This window comes from Balaenoptera physalus, assembly GCF_965194825.1.
Source record: "Balaenoptera physalus genome assembly, chromosome: 14".
Taxonomy (NCBI): domain Eukaryota; kingdom Metazoa; phylum Chordata; class Mammalia; order Artiodactyla; family Balaenopteridae; genus Balaenoptera; species Balaenoptera physalus.
In genome coordinates this window covers 46,258,377-46,270,888 of record NC_138893.1, presented here as the reverse complement: position 1 = coordinate 46,270,888, position 12,512 = coordinate 46,258,377, and the positions used below count along the sequence as shown (strand labels likewise).

The following is a 12,512-nucleotide window of genomic DNA, read 5'->3' as shown; positions in this document are numbered from 1 at the left end:
TCTGAAGTGCCTAGCTAAGTGCTGGGCCCTATATTCCCACAGGAAATATTCTGGTTTGATTCTATTAAAAGTAAAAATCTGCTATTTTCTTAGGAAGATCCCATTCTCTGAAAATGACATTAACCAACACTTGAAGAAGGACAGGTGCCTACAGGGCCAAAACAATAAATCTGTGGAAGCAATTTCAAAATTCTCACCTCCTTTCTGCAGAAGATCAAGCCCAATTGTCACAAAAGACCATAACAGTTAATAATATATGCCAGATTGTTACTACTGACTCAACCAGCCATCCCCTAGTTTTGTTTTGTTTTGTTTTTTTTGATTAAAAACTGCAAGACTGTTCTGATTTTAGCACCAAAGGTCCCACTTCCTTGGTTACTCCACATTCCCAGTCAAACCAAATCAGTCACTATATATTTTATATATATAAATATATATATATATATTTTTACTGATAGTTGTGGTTTTTTAAAAAAGTGTGAAAACCACTAATTGAGAAATTATCACAGTCCTTTTGTTTAGGCATTAAAACAGGTAAGTACATTAAATGCCAAAGCTGCTTCTGCAAGGATGTACATTTCTCCAGCCTGTGGTTATCAGTTTGTGCTCTTAGCACTTATATCTTCATCCCCTCCACCTGACAGCTTGAGAGTGGGGACCGTGTCATAATCATTCTTGAATTTCTTTGACTTAGCACATAGTAAGTATTGAAACATGACTGCTCTGTATACAGAGATTTGTCAATGTAACTAGGGTTTAAATGCCTCTTAGGCATTTGCTTGTGTTTGTTGACTGTTGAATTATGAAGTCACAAACTATCAATTGCATAGCATGGAATAAGGCTGGGAAGAGAGTAAAACATCAGACCATACATTGGCTTAGAGGCAAAGTAAAGGTTTCAGATTTTACCGTAAATATACTAGGGAAAAAAAAAAAAAACCTCAAAGATTTCAAGGAAGTGACCAGATACACATTTTCCATGTTCTTCATTTCACTGCTTTAGCTACATCCTCACTACCAGAAAGGGATGGTATCCTCCCTCCCTAATAGAATGTTGGATAATGGTCTAATGAATTAGAGTTTCTTGTTGGCCCCAACACTTTGTTGTTGAGAGTAAGAGCTCGCTGTACCACATCTTCGTTATCTATGAGATGGGTATAATAATAGTATCAACCTCCCTGATTGTTAAGAGTATTAAATGAGGTCATATTTCTAAAGCACTTCAATAGTGCCTGGAACACGATAAGGAGTCTATTGTGAAGAATGGGAGGATGGAGGAACAAATACCTTTCCAAGTTGTATTCAGGTGCAGCAGTGTGAAGAAGAAATTGCTGAATCAAATATGTGAAACAAGAGTTATTCCAATGGATTACCAGCCTCACAAAGCTGAAATCAAGGGGTCACCTAGAGCTATGATCTCATCTGAGGTACAAGATCCTTGTCCAAGCCTGTTGATTGTTAGCAGAATTCAGTTTTTTATAGTTGTAGGAACTGAGGCCCTCACCAGAGACCACCCACTGTCCCATACCATGTGACCCTCCTTACAACACAACAACTTACTTCTTCAAAATGAGTAGGAGAATGTCTCATTCTTCAAATCTCCCCCTTCAGGAAGAGCCCAGGTCTTTTTAAGGGTTCACCTGATTAGGCCAGGCCCACTTGGGATAATCACCTCTTTGATTAACTCAAAATCAATTGATTTGAGACCCTAATGTCATTTGCAAAATCCCTTTACCATTGCCATAGAATGTAACTTAATCACATTAGTGAATTTCATCTTCCCTGCTCTGCCCACCCCGGAAGGCACACAGAGATTGTACATGGCATATATACCAGGGAACAAGAATCATTAGGGCCATTTTAGAATTCTACCTACTGCAGTGTGCTTTTCAGCCCTTGTAGAGCATAACTGCAGGTTGAATAGAGATCTCTCTGGCTCTGGCTGTAATGTAAAGGATTTACTGGGCAGTGGGTTGGTCAAGCAGGAACAATAGTTGGAAGGATAATGCCATAGTGAAAGATGATGGTGGCTGACAGATGTTGTGGCAGTGATGGTGAATAAAAATGGATGGTTTTTGGATGTATTTGGAGAAAAAATATTCAGGCCTTGATGATAGACAGGTTGTCCAAGAAAGGTGAAAGAAAGGAAGAGTAATGGATGCTTCATTATTATTTTTTACTGTGTAATAAAGTTCCGCCAAATTTATCAGTTTTAAAAAGGCAAACATTTGTTGTTCCAATGTTTGTATGGGTTACAATACAAACATGCATGTTATATGCATGTTGATACAACTCAGCTTGGTTGCTATCAAGATGTCCTCTGAGGCTTCAGACATCTGAAGGCTTGACTGTGGCTGAAGGATCTGTGTTCAGAGTGGCTCACCCACATCCATGTTGTCAGGAAACTTCTTATTTCTCAATATATGGACTTTGCCATGGGGTTGCTTGAGTGTCCTTACAACATGACAGCTGATTTTCCCCAGACAAGTTATCTAAGAGAGAGGGCATGTTAGAAGCCATAATGTCTTTTCTAAACTATTCTCAGATTTCACACACTGTCACTTTTGTCATATTCTACTCATTAGCAATGAGTCACTGAGTCCAGCACACACTCAAAGGGATGGGAATTTGGCTCATTATTTGAAGAGAGGAATTTCAAAGGTTGTGAATATATTTTAATTGACTATCAACACATTTCCATAAGAGTTTAGAGAAGAGATAGGTGGGTATGAGCTGATGTGGCCAAGAGAGATTTAAATTTGAGCTAGGCCTTAATAATGAGTAAGATTTTCATAGGGAGATACAGAATGGTTATCCAAGCAGGGAAACCAGAACAAACGAGAGCATGGATATAGAGAGAGATCCCATTGAAGCCAAATGTTTGATTTGAGGATAATAAGAGAATGGTCAGTAAAAGCTGGGAGCCACTTCATAAAGGACCTTAGGTAATTTCATGCTAAAGAGTTTTCACTGACAATTTGTGATAGTTTTCAGAGAAAAAGAAAATCGACAACACTTTGCCACAGCACAAACTTGGCACAGACCAGTGATGTTTCTGCTGTTGGCTTGTGTTCCAAATGCAAGACTTGCTCCTCAAACTTAGTGATCCTCAGGAACCTAGTATTTTGTGCATTGAAGAGACTGATTGTGAATCAAATTATTCATCAGGTTTGGAAGGATTTATTGAGGAATCCTGAAGGAAAAATCTCCTGTCACCAAAGCAAGATTTAAACTGCTTAAGTGCACATAAGTCAAGCAGAAGTTATAGTAATTGGACTTAAACCTGCTTCTCTTTCTGCATACTGTAAATAAAAGAAGACAGTTTAAACAAAGGGGCAAATGTAAATACAAGAGTGAGATCAAAGCAAATCTGGAATTTAATTCTGCACAGAGAAAACAAAAATCCAAGATATGCCATCAACACTTTGTAATGCATTTTACAGCACTAAAAACTGGCAGCCTAAAATATGATTTTTTCAGCATGTCTACACAGAGTTTGCAAAACAATTTACAATTCACCCCTTTTTGTTGTTTCCCTATTATCTTGTATTTAATGAATTCATTTACTGTTTCTTCACTGAAATATGCACAATGACTGTCATATTTGCATACAAATAGACTACCCCCATTCCTGAACTTTTCTTTATCATTTAAACCACCCATAGTCATGATGTTTATGCGTTATTTTCTTTAGTAATAATGTAATTCTTTTTGAAAGCCAATGAACAAAATAAAATGAATGGATATTTTTAGGTGTGGAGAGACTGGTGATATAAGATTGCTTATAGAATCACTAAACCTTATCAATTTATTCTAATAAAGAATAACTTGATATTAGGTCTTCAAGTAAATAGAGCTAAGAATAAAGAATTTTTGAATAAGGAAGTAAGGGTGATGGCAAATTTTAAGGCAATACTGGGGCTAAGAGACAAATGAAAAATAGAGAAATAGGTTCAGAAAACAAATTGGGTAAGGACAGGGCACTAACACAAACATTACTGATCTATCATTTTTAATCAAGACAGTGACGAATGTGCAGAATTAGTATTTGCCAAATCACCTCCTAGATAATACCTGGCCAACTATTCCTAAATAGAAATTTCTCTTTCAGTCACAAGTCCATACATGAATAGTGTGCATTCTCAATGCAAGTAGTCTTGCCTCCAGTGGGGTGAAAATTGGGGCAAACTGTCTTACTTGTTTTATGGATTAAACACAGATATACATGCAGCACCTAACAGCTATACAGCTTATCTGTGGTATTTAAATTTCATGGAGAGAATAATAAAGTAAAAAATGTCTAAAGGGTTCTGTGTATGTTTGTTGTAGAGGGTCATGAGAAAGGAAGTTGATGAATATTGTTCTATACCATACTTTTCTAAGTCTTGTGTAGTGATCCTCTAGAGTTCAAGCTCCTTGAGCATACAGATTTTTAAAAAGTTCACTGCTGTATCCTCAGTGCCTAGAACCATACTTGATACATAGTTGGTATTTATCAAATATTTATCAAATAAATTACTCTTCTTACTTTAGAGCAGAGACACCCAGGGTGATGGTAGCTGTACCCAGATTGCTTTTAAGCAGTGTCCATTGCTTTTATGATCAAAAAGGAACAATCTAACACTTGGTCCTGTCCCTGGCTACATGTCCAGTTCCATCTATGACCAACACCTCCTTTAAGCGGCTTTAGTACCCCTCCCCACACTGGCCCCTCACCTGGCATCTTTTATATTCTCTGTCCCCCCTCCTGCAACAAGGCCTTTGTATATAATGCTCTTTCTACTCTAAACCTCCCCACTTGTAGCCTAATCAACTCCAACTCATCCTTCATTCACACCACTGACAGACTCAAAGGTTTTCATAGCTCCCTATATTTCTTTTTCACAGCATTTAACACTGGGCCAAGGTAGGATGTCCTTATGTAACATATCAATCATGCCTATTTTCCCACTAAACTGTAAGCTCCATCATGTCTGTTTGAGCTCATTATTTTATCCTCTTCACATAGCACTTTCCCTAGTACGATGCTCAATAAATATTTCCAAATAACAAAACATTATTAATTCTTCTGCAAATCCCAGAATTAAACAGATGCGAGTGTCTCAGGTATGTGATCAGGATAAAACAAGAACCATACTACCTTCAGTTAATATAAGAAGCAGGTATTTTCTACCAGTTAGTCCCTGATGAGCCACTTGGAAATGAGAATGAATTAATCAATGGGTAATAACTGAGAAATTACCTTGTGCCCAGCACTGTACTAGAACCTATATTTAATCAGCTTCTTAGTGTCTGTAGACGTTAGGCGTACATACTGGAATCTGACTGTTTGGCATTTGCTAGAGTGTGGAGTTCAGCTTGAGAGAAGGCTGTCTGAGGGTTGAACTCTCTGATAAGGGGTTTCCATTATCCAGAAAAATCAGATGGGAAGGGTTAAAGCAAAACACACTCTTTGCTGAGCACTTTGTGATTGAAACATTGACAAGCACTTCACATGCATTCTTATTTAATCCTCATTAAATAAGAGAGATCTATGAGATCGGTATTATTTATTACTATCACCATTTTAAAGATGAAGAACCTTTGGTTCTTAGTGGCGCTGTGACCTAGTTATCCTCTCTGGAGCAAGGATAGTTTCTTTTAGGTAATGCCCATAGCAAAAAATAAATAAATAAAAAAACAATATAGCATTATTATGCTTCTATAGAGAACAAATGAGAGACAGTAAACAAAACTTCTAGAGCAAGGATTGGCAAACTGTTTCTGTCAAGGGCCAGATAGTAAATATTTAAGGCTTGATGGGCCACATGGTATTTGTTGCAACTACTGAACTCTGCCATTGCAGCTCAAAAGCAGCCACAGACAATTCTAAACCAATGAATGGGGTTATATTGAAATAAAATTATTTGTGGACACTGAGTTTGAATTTCATATAATTTTTACATGCCACAAAATAGTCTTCTTTTTATTTTTTTCAACCATTCAAAAATATAGAAATTATTTTTAACTCTAGATTATACCACAACGAGCAGTGGGACAGTTTTGACCCATGGGTCATAGTTCATGGACCCCTGCTTTGTGTAGAAGGAACAGTATTAGTAGTTATAGCTAATACTTATTGGCTCTGTACTATGTCGCAAGGACTATGCTAAGCGCTTTATGTAAAAGAGTTTATTTAATATTCACGTATTTTATCAGGTAGATAGCAATAATATTAGTCCTCCTTGCTCAAGATCACACAGCTATGGATGATAGAAAAATCAGGATACAAACTGAGGTCTTTTATATCCCAAACTCTAAGCTTATAATATATTTATGAATAAAAACTTATTTATGCAAATCAGAAATATGACTGGGTCTGAATTTATGTAGCACCTAGTATACATAATAGGAGTTTGGGGATGAATAAATCCATGCCAGTGGGAACAGAACATGGAAGAACTGAGTCTTAAATTGGGCCTTGACAGGATTAAGGAGGTTCTTTATCTAAATTTTAAGTAGGAGGTAGTGGGTGGTGTAGGGATAGCATAAACAAAGTGAAAAATAAATTCAATTTAGCTTTCATACAAAGCTTGGTTATTTTACATATAATCTCATGTGCATTCATATAATGTCTGGAGCTTCACAGTGTATTTTTAAAAGCCTTTTTGAAAAAGAATACTATTTTAAAAGCCTTTGAATATATCAGTGTTGTTTCTTAGTTCTAACAAATGTAGCATGGTGACATAAGATGTTAACTTAGGGTGTGAACAAAGAATAAAGAGCATTGCTCACCACTGAGTCCTACAAGAGTTAAGTCTTTTTTTTTTAATAATTTAATTTTTTAAATTAATTTTTTATTGGAGTATAGCTGATTACAATGTTGTATTAGTTTCTGCTGTACAGCAAAGTGAATCAGCCGTACATATACATATATCCACTCTCTTCTAGACTCCATTCCCATATAGGTCATTACGGAGCACCAAATAGAGTTCCTGGTGCTGTACAGTAGGTTATTAGTTAAGGGTTAAGTCTGAACGCACTACGGTCTCTGATTGACTGTGCACCCGGAGAGGAAATTAAGAAGATAACAGAATGAGGCACTCTGTGCTTTGGACAAGCAGGACCCTTAGATACTTAGATGCATATCCCAAGAAGAATTTTAATGACCCCAGATTTTTGCACCTTCACATTCATAGAAAAGTACTAAAATTATTAACTTGAGATATCTGTTCTTAGTGATTAGCAGTAGTCTTTACCAAGATGTATGCTTGACTGCATGTATTCCCTAGACAAAAGTCATATATAAACTGGCTTTTCCCCCACCTCTTCGGGGCAGTTTCCTCAGAGCTAACTGAGGGAGTGTCTCCCCAGCTATAGTCCTCAGCAAGACCCAGTATAAAACTTAAACTCACAACAACTTATGTTGTGTGCCTTTCTTTAAGTCAACAAGGGGAAACTTGGTGAGGGGTTGCTAGGAACTTTGTATTATCTTTGCAAATTTCTCTGAACCTAAAATTATTAGAAATAAAAAGTTCATGACAAAATCTCTGATATCTTTCAAATGCAAGTTTGAGAAGCCTACCAGTTCAGACTATCTCCCAACTCAAACAATTGATTCAGTGTTTTCTGTATATGTCCTGGAGTTAATCTGAGGATATGAGTTTCCCACAGCCAGCCCTGATTTATTTCCAGAGGAGGAAACCTCAGAATGATTTAGAGATGAACATTCAGGATGTAATACTCCATCTGCTCCTGCTGTCACTCCAAATCTTTTTGATATCAGATCCATGGCATGGCAGCTTTTTGATGTTGGATCGATGATATAAACAACAATTCTGAGTGACAGCTTAATCAAGTTAAAACTCCAACAACTGTACTTCAGAGGTACAGAAACATCTGCTGGAGATCTACTAAGAATCAAAGGATGAACCTGAAAGAACTTAATGTTATAAAAGAGGCTTCCCAGAGGCCTGCTCTCCAAAGGGTTTCTTTTCCATTAGAGAAGTTTGATGACAAGTCAACAAAAGGAAAGCCTTTCTCTTTGAGCCAGGTGAGGTCAATGCCAGTGAGATATTGGAATAAAGCTTTGAAATTATCTCTTTCTACAGATCCTTTGGCAGCATAAATATAGTCAGTCATTATTTAACCATACCCAGAATCTACTCAAATGCTCTATAGTAGTGTAATGCCCATTGTAAAGGAAATCCATTGAGTAGAGATTGTTTAATTCAAGTAAATGAAGTAATAAATTAATCATATTTTCATTGGCTATAATATGCACATATTTTCACATGTTAATTCATTTATCTGAAATTAGGATGTGCCTTAAAATCAACAGTGTCTTACATTGCTGTCTGCCTTCTGTCTGAATTGAAATTGTTTTTGAGAGAGAATTTACATTGGCTTGTCAGTTCACTTAGGTTGGCCACTACCCATCTAAGAGATCACTTTAAATTAAATTCAGGTTTTGGAACTGCACTGGTAGTCTTCAGACTTTGAACTTGAATGAATATGTACTTGGTTAAAAAAAAACTATTCAGGGGAGATTTTCTTTTCCTCTCCTTCTAATTGGTGCCAAGTTTGAGACATGCAGGTTTCCTTGTGGTCTCTTTCTGCATGGTGGGTGTACTGCTAGTTTACCCTTGCAAGGAGCATAAAGTTCTTTTATATCATGGCTTTAAGCACCATTTTCTTACTAATCTCCTCTTTTGGGGCAGTTTTGGTTTTCCTGCTGAGATATATAAAATAGTGGTGCATCTTACAATTAATGTCTACTATTCAGTGAAATATGAAAACCTCTCAAGTTTGAGTGTTGTTTTTACTAGCTGCTGTGGTAAATGTTTACATACATTATATCATCAAATTCTCCCTCTAGGACTGTGAGTAGTACTCTTTGTTTTGTAGTTCATCTTTCCTTGAATGTGACAGTGCAGTATTATGTGTGCATGGCTGTTTCTTAAGCAGCAACTTTGGTTTAGTTGATTTCAACAGGAATGCACACTCTGGGAGTACTGAGCTAACCATCTAATCAGGAAGAACCTACTTCAGAGGCAACCACTCCAAGCATTTTTGTTATTCATATCCTAAGAGGAAACAACTGCTTCACTAATGAACAATTTCAGAAATAAATTTTATTGATGAAATTGCAAACTTGTTAAAGAACATGACAAATGCTAGAAGTGGGCTTTCATTGGTGCCATTAAAGATTTCTATATAAGCAATTGCTAAAATATAGAGATTCTCCCTTCTCTTGCACAACTGGGTATAGCAACCTGGTGGGTCCTGCTCTATCCCTGGGGCTGGCACCTGAACTTTATCCTTAAGTAGGACTGTGCCATTGGTTTGGAGAATTTCTATCTGCCTGATGCCAATTAATAGGAAAAGGGTATCTTGCCTCTAAATACTGTTTTACCTGTCTTGCATGAACATTTCATGCAAGGTATGGTTGGAACATCTAAAAGAAGAGAGAGGTAGACTATTGGTTCTGTTTCTCTGGCGATCCCTTATTAATACATTAGGTTTAGAGGAAGTCGTGAGGGTGGGTCCCTCATAATAGTATTAGTGCCTTTATAAGGAGAGATACCAGAGAGCATTCTTTCCCTCCCTCTCTTGCTCTCGCTCTCTCTCTCTCTCCAAATGTGAGCACACAGTGCAAGCCAGGAAGAGAGTCTCTATCAGGAACCAAATTGGCCAGCACTTTGATCTTGGACTTCCTGCCCTACATAACTGTTGTTTAAGCAGTCTGTGGAATTTTGTTATGGCAACCTGAGTTGACTAAGAGAGTTGCCTATGCAAAACCAGGTGATGTGGCTTAACCTGCCTCTCAAAGCCTTCTATAAAATGTATACTAGATGCTGGGCACAAAAGCACTTGATAAGTGCTAATTGAAATGAATTCATTCAGCACTCTCAGAGAATTTGATAATTTCATTGTAAATTTCCACCAAAGGCAGAAGTACAGGGTTGTTAAACAACTGGATTCTGGAACCAGACTGCCTGGAATCCAATCCAGGCTCCACCTCATAACACCTGTATAATCGTGAACTTAAACCTGTTTCCTTATCTGTAAAATTGGCATAAAAATAACATTAACCTCATAGGCTAGTGAAGATTAAAGACTGAAAAAAATATATCAGTACAAAGCACTTAAATGAGTGCCATGAAGATAGTATGTACTTAATAATGGTTATTGTCTTTATCATCATCATCATCATCATCATCATCAAAGGAAGCAGATGACACACATTTTGAGGACTAATCTCACTCCTGGCTCCATTTTACTATACTGTTATATAGCTATATGCAAAAAAGGGCCACATTTTCACAACATATTAGCATCACTACCCAAGAAGGAAAGAGCTGAGAACATTTCACAGGCTCACATAGGAAACCTTTATCACTGCTTTGGGTCATCATGAGAATAAAGGTCACTTCTACCTTCTACATTTACTAAGAGACCCTCCTGAGTTGAAGTTCAACTGTCTTTTTCCTAATATTTATTGCAACTTTTATTGACTTTTAATAGGAAAGAGTTTATACTCACTCGAGGTATCATAATTATACAGAGAAGACATAATATGTGTAGATTTTAGAAGCAGAGGCTGTTTGAGTCAATGTCAGTCACAATAGGGTCCTGGAAATATCTAGGACAAATTCAAAGCAGGGAAGGCAGCTAAGCTTCAGAACTTGTGCTTACTAAATACATACATAAAAAAAATAAGTAGAAGTCACTTAGGAAGCAAATAAATTGTTCATCCTCCCTCCTCTCACTGTACCATACAGAGAAGTATTAATTTACACTCCTCTAAGTGGTGAGTTATCATCATTTGACTTGGCTTGGCCTCCAACTTACCTTAGACTGTCTCTAGGAAGAAAAGTTTTGCTGAGTACCTTAGTATGAATGATATTGTATAAAGATATGTTTAACCTACTAAAAGGAACCAAATGTTTTTAAGGATTCAAATTCATTAATTAGTTGTGTTCAAAGTGCCACTATTTATAACTAGTTATCAAGTAATTAGGATCCACCAGGATTTTACCCAGAAATACTTGTTTATAGTTAGTTACTATAGGTTTTTGAAAGTGATAACTTTGTTCAAAATTTATCTTATAAATATTATTTAGGCCCAATCACATGAATCCACAGCAGTGAAGCTGACGTTTAAAGTGACACTTTTTATAAACTAATAAGTTTCAGCAAATACTTATAACAGGGAGAACTTGAAGGCACCTTGAGTTTTGCATTTAAAAAGTGTGCGAGTTCTCTAAAAATCACCTTATCATTTACATTATGATCTGCATTATTCCTCAAATTTTTCTGTTCTTTTCTGATTCTTCAATTTGCTTGTGAAAGCCACATTTTACTTAGAAACACTGATTGATTTTGATTCAACAGTTATATACTTAGTTTTTACTTTGTCTTAAAAAATAACTTGACCATTACATCTTTATTTGTAACATCAAAAATACATAAAAACATATGTAGCAGTAGTACAATTGGAGAATGGTAAATAGACTAGAATTATTATAAGTTAACCTTTTGGTTGGAATATTATAACCATAATGGAATATTATATAACCATTAAAATAACTATTATAGATTTATAACAGACTAATGTCAGCTAGATGGCAGACTGCGAGGTCCCAGCCATTCCTACTCCCACCCCAAAAAAACACATAACTACTCACAGATGAAAATAGCTCTGAGAATGCTCCAGACTACAATTAAGGATGGAACAGAAAACCTTAGGATGACCATGCAGAAGAGTATGGGAAGCGTTTTACCTGTGTCTTTAAGAGGAGGTGGGAGATACTGTGCGTCATACTCATTTGCTTAAGCCTTGATGGAAATTTTGCCAGTGGAAAGTTCTCTCTGTTCTTCTGTGGTGGGAAAGAGTTCAACACACACACACACACATCCAATTATAGGTACTATCTCCAAGTGTCTATCTAATCTGACAATTGAACGGACAGAAGATTTTACCTGCTGTCAGCACACATTTCAAACTCTCCCCAGGGATGCCCTTTACTGAGCAAAGCATGAGGAATGAAGAATGACCAGCTGCCTTCCCAGCAGTGGGCTGGGGGCAGCAAACATCTGCCCGAGTACTAAAGTACTAAAATGCAGGACTGCACTTATGGGTCTTGATTTTAACTAAATATTTCTTCTCTAGATGCCCCCCAAAAGTTAATGAACCAAAAGTTTCTAGGAATGGTGTCACAGAATGAATGCTACAGAACGTCCAGACACTATTTCACTGTATTTGTCAATGCGTGTGAAAGAACTCTTTTATTAGCTCTTCATTATTATACCCAGGAGATAACATGATAATCCCAGGGAAATGGGAGAAAGCCAGTTTTGGCTTTGAGGAAAGCAAAAAATGTGGGATGTTGTTAAGAAAGACACGTGCAGCTCTTTTGGTAGATAGAATGATGTGGGTGCAGGTGTGTGTGTGTGCATGCACACACTTGCATGCCCATTGGGTATGTTGGGTAGCATACATCGCCAGTGAGCATATCTTGCCATGGGAG

General features: G+C 37.0%; 1 long non-coding RNA gene across 1 annotated transcript in view; it reads left to right on the top strand.

The window, feature by feature from the left end:
- Window positions 1–12,512, top strand: part of LOC309643057 — a 203,964-nt gene that overhangs the window by 17,653 nt on the left and 173,799 nt on the right. The gene's annotated exons all lie outside the window — the stretch shown is intronic.